The sequence below is a fragment of the Phodopus roborovskii genome, unplaced genomic scaffold (genome assembly GCF_943737965.1).
Source record: "Phodopus roborovskii unplaced genomic scaffold, PHOROB, whole genome shotgun sequence".
Classification (NCBI taxonomy): Eukaryota; Metazoa; Chordata; class Mammalia; order Rodentia; family Cricetidae; genus Phodopus; species Phodopus roborovskii.
In genome coordinates, this window is record NW_026126646.1 from 5375455 (window position 1) to 5382732 (window position 7278).

General features: G+C 47.9%; 1 non-coding gene across 1 annotated transcript; it reads left to right on the plus strand.

The window, feature by feature from the left end:
• The first annotated feature begins 5978 nt into the window (after positions 1–5978).
• Trnak-cuu (transfer RNA lysine (anticodon CUU)) lies at positions 5979–6051 on the plus strand. Its single transcript has one exon. It is a non-coding gene; the product is annotated as a tRNA-Lys (tRNA).
• Positions 6052–7278: the final 1227 nt, after the last annotated feature.

Sequence of the window (7278 nt, forward strand, 5' to 3'; positions counted from 1 at the left end):
CTCAGAAATCAATCTTTTACTGGCTTCTTTCTCTCCGCCCCTACCCTGAGCCATTGATGTCTCCTGCTTCTGGGGAACCAAGTCCTGATTCATCTCCCCAAACTGAAGCCGGGTCTTCAAGTAGTTGGTGATGTTTCTCTCCACAGTGAGCATCCACCCAGGGTACAAGTGTGTGGCTTGCTGTCCAGAACAGAGAGGGGCAGGTCTTAGGCAACCCAAGGGGTCAAGGCTGACATGGGTGTTGACAACTCAAGAGATTTCCTGTTTTCTCTAAGAACTTTGTCTCATATCTAAAGCATACGAAGACAACACATCACCCACCCACCCCTGCCTTTTCTGGGGACATTTTTACCTTACCTTGGCTCGCCTAGGTTTGCATATTTATTTCCAAAGTGGCTCTTCCTAACATTCTGGCCTCCCATCTCTTTCCTAGCTGGCCTCTGGAACCCTGTCTCCAGCCACAGAGAATAGTTCAGTGCCCTTCACGCCTCACAATCTCGCTTCCAGCCCAGGCACCAGACTCAGGTGCCCGGAGGAACTGCCTTGTCTTCTATGCTACCCAGACCACTCCAGCCTGATCTACTCCAGGTACACTGACCATCCCTCTAACAAGATGTGCCACTGTTCACAGGATTCCTGAGACTCCTCACCTGTGGTAACTATGGCAACACTTTCTTGTTACCTATGGAGTTTTTTAGCTTATGGACCTTGAGCCATCACAAGCTTCACAGCTTCACAAGAAGAGAACTGTTGTTGCATCCCCTCTGCAAGCCTGATTGCAGCATGTAGCGGGTGTGTGACTGGCACATTTGCTTGAGAAGGAGATGAATGGGAAACAGACATCTGCATGGCGTCCTTGTAGGTTACCAATGATGTATTAGCTCCTGGGAGCTTCTGTAACCATGAACCACGAATTGAGTGGTCTGAAACAGGAGTTGATGTTCCCATGGGTCTTCGGACTCGACATCTAAAGCATGGGTCTCCATAGGACATGAAGTCACAGTGGAGATATGACCAGAGTCGCCACAGATGGGCCACCCCAGGGAGTCCTAGGAACACAGAGAGTGCAATGCTCCAGCAAGGACAGCTGCTGAGAATGGGCACAGGATGGCCAATAGTCCCTTCAGGTCACTGAGTCAGGGACCTCCAGCAGCTACAGTCCACCGTGGTTTCTCCCAGCTTCCAGAAGTTTCTGGAAATCTTCAACATTCTTCTGTACCATTCTAGCTCCAGCCCATTGCTACATGACTCTCTCAAGTGCCTCCGTTAAGCTGGAATTTTCTCTTCTCATGAGGCTACTAGGCATACTGCCTTAATACCCCCTCCAGCGACCTATCATGACTTTGTTTTGCAAACGTCCCTGTATTGCTTTGCTTTTGTGCATGTGTGGCCAAACTCCTGAGAATAACTTAAAGGAAGGATTATTTATCTTGCGATTTCCAAGCGCTCGCTGGGCACTTGCTCCTGTGAGTTTGAGCAGAGCATCACAGCAGCATGAGCACGTGACAAGGCTGGCATTCATATCACAGACAACCAGGGAGCAGAGGTACACAGAAAGGTCCGGGGATGCACTCTGACGATGGCCATGTCAGAGGCGCTGCAGATAGCAACGGAGCTTATGGAACACAGCCCCGAGGTTAACAAAGCCACTCCGGGTGCATTCCGTAGAGGCAGAGGCTGGAAGGAATGCTGTGTTTCCTTCTGTTTGCTGCTGCCATGTTCCTGCTATATTTGGTGTGGTGTGGTTACTATATGAAGGGACCCCACTGTATCTAGTATAGTGTGGTTATTTCTTGAGAAAATCCCACTCCACACTGGGCAATTTACTTTGAGACCATAATGGAGGTTGTTTTCGTAAGAGCAATAATACTTAGCTGAATCGATGATTTAATTGGACTTTCAGAGTTAGCCTGAAAATTACAGGTGGTTAGGACAGTTAGTAAAGATGATTAGGGACACAATTTAGGTTGTTCTGCCAATTGTTCCAATAAGAGATTTAAAAAAAAAAGGCAAGTATAGCTAAAAGTTACCTTCCCTTTGGTTAGATATGAGATTTGCAGAAGGTGGAAAATGAGAACAAGGGGGTTTTATTCATTCCAGACTTGTGAATTCTACCTGTGGAAGAACAGGCTGATGATCAAAGAAAACAATTATTTCACTGTGCTCAAGGTTAGTCTCGAGTTCCTCAGTCATGTAGCTTACAGGATTAATCACAGATCCTGGTATGCACCTAAAAAACAAGTTGTGAAAGGAAAACGATGCTGTTGTGTGTAAAGAAAAATAGAAGGTTAGCTAGACCACTTAAATGAAATTTTTTAAGAATCTGCTACATTGAAACTGCAAACAGCTGCATGCCAGTACAAAGGAAGTGGATGAAGAGAATTTGGCTTGCTTGAAACTTTGTTAATGTTAAATCAACTCTAAAAAAAATCATTGCTTTGGGATGAAGATGTTAGGGTGGCAAAATTAATACAAAGAAAACTGTTCGACCACTTGTAGGCTTCTATGGAAAACATGTAAGTTGTGATCTTTATGTGATTTTTCTTTTGTAAAGGATTTGGTTCGTTTTTGGAAAGTATGTAACTTATGGTTGTGAGGTGATCCTTTCTTGCACAGAAATCTTTGTGTTAGGAGGTATAAAGGGGGAGAGGAGAAGCAAAGACGTAGACAGAAAAACATCAGGAAAGGCGTAGAAGGGAAGCAACTGGGAAGAAGAACCCGGAAAACAGCAAAGTAAAATAACAGAATGGAAAGGACAGAGAAGGGAGAGCAACCAACAGAGAAAGAAGATGAAGGAGTAGACTTTGGCCCTCAGATGAAGTTCCCGTGTGTTTATGCGCCTGTTTCAGTGGTTTTCCTGTCCACATCTCCTCTCCGGATTCCCTGAGTTGCTGGGGGCTGAGCCCTTCCTCGGCAGCACACTTTCCAGAACCCTCGCGGATACCTCCTTCCTCCAATCAGGTTTCGCTTTCCTAAAGTTTCATAATCTCCCACAACAGTAACCTGGCTGGGGCCTTGGTGGGGGCATCTATCTCAGATGTTTCCAAATAGGCTTGCATCCATGGGCGCTAGAAGTAAAAAAAAAAAAAAAAATCCACATAAGTTTTGACACTGCCATCCACAATGTCAGAGAAAAGGGACATTCAGATGTACTGACGCTCTTAGTGTCGTCCTTGCTCACGTGGCCACAGTGAAACAGACCCCTGGTATTGTAACAAGTATTTCCTGTGGCCACACAGGATGGGTGGGACAGATCTGAGCGGACCTTCTGTCTTGGCTTCAGGGAGCTCACTGGAGCTGTCTGAACTTGCATGTCCTCCCATGGCCACTCAGCAGGACACTCCTCTCCAACCTCTTGCGTGCACAATAGTCATGTCTCTCTGCCCCCACCAATAGAGTATGGGTGGCAGTGGCTCGTATCCTCCCGGGTAGGCTGTGGTGGTTAGAATGAGGATGGCCCCATAGGCTCATACCGTTGAACACTTAGTCCCCAGTGGGTGGAACTGGTTGGGAAAGATTAGGAGGTGTGGCCCTGTAGGAGGAGGTGTGGCCCTGTAGGAGGAGGTGTGGCCCTGTAGGAGGAGGCGTGGCCCTGTAGGAGGAGGTGTGGCCCTGTAGGAGGAGGTGTGGCCCTGTAGGGGGAGGTGTGGCCTTATAGGAGGAGGTGTGGCCTGTAGGAGGAGGTGTGACCTGTAGGAGAGGTGTGGCCCTGTAGGAGGAGGTGTAGCCCTATAAGAGGAGGTGTGGCCTGTAGGAGGAGGTGTGGCCTGTAGGAGGAGGTGTGGCCCTGTAGGAGAGGTGTGGCCTGTAGGGGGAGGTGTGGCCTGTAGGAGGAGGTGTGGCCTGTAGGAGGAGGTGTGGCCTGTAGGAGAGATGTGGCCCTGTAGGAGGAGGTGTGGCCCTGTAGGAGGAGGTGTGGCCCTGTAGGGGGAGGTGTGGCCTTATAGGAGGAGGTGTGGCCTGTAGGAGGAGGTGTGGCCTGTAGGAGAGGTGTGGCCCTGTAGGAGGAGGTGTGGCCTTATAGGAGGAGGTGTGGCCTTATAGGAGGAGGTGTGGCCTGTAGGAGGAGGTGTGGCACTAAGGGAAGGCCTTAAGGTTTCAAAAGCCAGCACTATTTCTTAGTGTCTCTTTCTCTGTGCCATGTGGTTGCTGTCTCAAGATGCAAGCCCTCAGCGCCATGCTTGCTTGGCCACGCTCCCTACCATGATGATCACGGACTCAGCCTCAGAAATCATGAGCCCCTCTTCTATAAGGTGTGTTTGCCAGTGTCTCATCACAGCAATAGAAAAGTAGCTAAGACACAGGTTTATCTCCACACCCTTCCCTCTGCTACCTCCATGCCCACCATGGGTAGACAATGTTGGGCAGAGTCCTTAGCCAGAGGCCTGGGAATCTGAATAGGAATAAATCACTTACTTGTTAACCTTCACTTGTCTGTAGACAGTAGACAGTACATGGCATGGCCATGACCTTCGTGGGACAGCTTCACAGAACTCAGCACTCTGTGACAGACAAATCCTAGGCGTCTTTGTGATACAAGAGAGACGGGGATGCACACTATGTTTCACTCCTCACTCCTTCAGAATTCTGAGCTTAATTAGAACTGCTGCTGGCATTTGATGCATGGATCAAAGAGCCTGCATGTGTCTGTTCCTCAAGCATGTTTGTAAACAGTCTGATAACTACATATCAACCTGACTCTCTTGTAAATGTGTGCCTTATTCAGTGTGTGTGTGTGAGCATGTGTGTGTGCATGTGTGTGTGTGTGTGTTCATGTTCGCGTTCATGTGTGTGTGCACACATGGAGGTCATTTATATAAATGTGTATGCATGTGTGTAGAGACAAGAGGTTGGTGTTAGCTGTCTTCTTCAATTGCTCTCCACCTTAGATGTGGAGTTGAGGTCTCTCACTTGAATCCAGAGCTCGCCAATTGAGCTAGTCAAGATAGGTATGTTGCTTCCAGGATCCCATCCCCCACCTCCTGCATCCTTGTATTATAGATAGCTTCCATGCCTATCCAGAAAATGTATGGGTACTGGAGATCCAAACTCCAGCTCTTGTGTCAATATGTTGTCATAGTTTTTGTCAACTTGACACAAACCTATACATACTTGGGAAGAGACAATTGAGGAGTCCCCTCTATCAGCTTGGTCTGTGAGCATATCTATGGGACGTCTTTTCTTAATTTCTCATTGATACATGAAGGACCAGCTTACTTTAGGCATGTTCTATAATGCCCGTTGCTATAGTGTGGGTCTCAAATACCCCTTGATGGCATGTGCTGAAGACTTGGTTGTCAACTTGTGGTGCTTATGGGATGAGGTGAAACCTTTAGGAAGTGGAAATCTAATGGGAGGAAGTTAGGTAATTGGAGTCATGCTCCTGAAGGGGATGCTGAGACCCTTTGTCTTCTTCTTACTTCAGGCCTACACCGTGAGGGGAGCAGCTTGCTATAATATCCTCCTCACCATGCCCTGCCTCACCATAGACCCACAGCAACAAACTGATTGATCATGAGCTGAGCCTCTGACACTGTAAGCCAACACAAACCCTTCTTCTCTTAAAGAAAATTACCTAAGGCATGCTGTTATAGTGATGCGTGTCTGTGTAGACCAGTTGTTCTGTAAGATTTGTTACACGGAACCTAGGCACACTGGGTGATGAGCACAAGGTGAAATTCCTTTCCAAACAGAGAATGTAGGGTCAGCAAGATGCATCCATAGGCAAAGGTAGCCTGGTGACCTGAGTTCGATCCCTGGGACCTACAAGGTGGAATTGAAGGCATGCACCACCATACCTAACTGTAATTCTCATTAGTAAAGCTTGCTTTTGCTTTGCCTGCACCCATGAGTGCATGCTTTAATCTTCTTGCCATGAGAACTCACTTGAAGGCACTGCAGTCTAGGGATGATCTTTTGTTAGCTGTTGAATGTATGGCACCTTAGGATCCTGGGCCAAGCACACTGGGGCCTGTAAAGCTCAGCTAGCTCAGTCAGTAGAGCATGAGACTCTTAATCTCAGGGTCGTGGGTTCGTGCCCCACGTTGGGCGCCATTTGTAACGAGTACGGTTTTTTCTGCCTGCCGCTTGGTCTTGTCCTGCTGCTGCGCCAGCCCCAAATAATACACAGAGACTCTGTATTTGATACAATGCTGTTGGCCCGGTTACTTGTTTCTTATCGGCTAGCTCTGCCTTAATTATTAACCCATTTCTGCTGATCTATGTATTTCTCTTACCGGGGAGCCGGCGGCATACTGCTTTCTCCAGACTCTCCATCTTGACCCTCCTTCCTACTTCCTATTTCCTCCTTGTCTCCTAGTCCCTCCTATCTTCCTTTCCTATTTGGCAACAGTGCTTTATTATTAACCAGTATGAGAAACATATACAGAATGACATCTCCCATCAGGGGCCTAGAAAAGTTCCACAGTACTCAGCGTTCCTACCTCAGAGGGAGGAGGGAAGAGCCTAAGCCTCAGGAAGTAAGTAAAAACAAAGAAGTAACCAAAAGTTACAAGGCCCAGGAAGCTCCTGAAACTTACAGGATCCACGGGAGCCTCACTCAAGGACATACAAGCAGCAACCGCTAGGAAGAAGAGACTCTCCTACCACCAGGAAGGGACCTGCAGGGGTGTGGCTTTCCTGAGCCAGAGCTGCAGGGGTGTGGCTTTCCTGAACCTTCACTCACACCGGTATGGGCTTTCCGGTGACAAGGGTGATTCTGAGTCACCTGTGCTCCCATAAGAATCCCCCTACCAAAAATATCTCACTGATTAACTAAGCTAGACATAAGTAGAACAGTTTCTTTCATCTTTTTCTAATGCCCTGCCCAGAGTGACCAGACATTCCCTTGCATCTGGTTGTTGCTAAAAGGACAAGGGATTCCTTATGAAGATGCAGAAATGGTACCAGAGACCCCAGCACAGCCTAGGCTCCTTAGGCAAAAGCCAGCTCTCTTGACCTTCCCTGGGAAAGACAGTCGATCGAAAGTCTCAGCAAGACAAAAGCAGCGATACCTGGAATGAAGGGGGGAGGTCCCGTTTCTACCCCTGGCCTGGGACCCTAAGCACCCCTGAGACCCAGAACCTTCCAAGACCTCTGGACCCATCTGCAGCACTGTAATGGGATCCAACCTGAGTCTCCTTCACCGCCCACCCCTTCTCGGTTGGGGCTAATGATCTATTTGTATTCACAAAACTATTGTTAGGAAGATTAATTAAAGGGAGTGTATTTTTAGCCATCTGTACTAATTCGAGGAAAGAATTTAGAATATAATGGTGT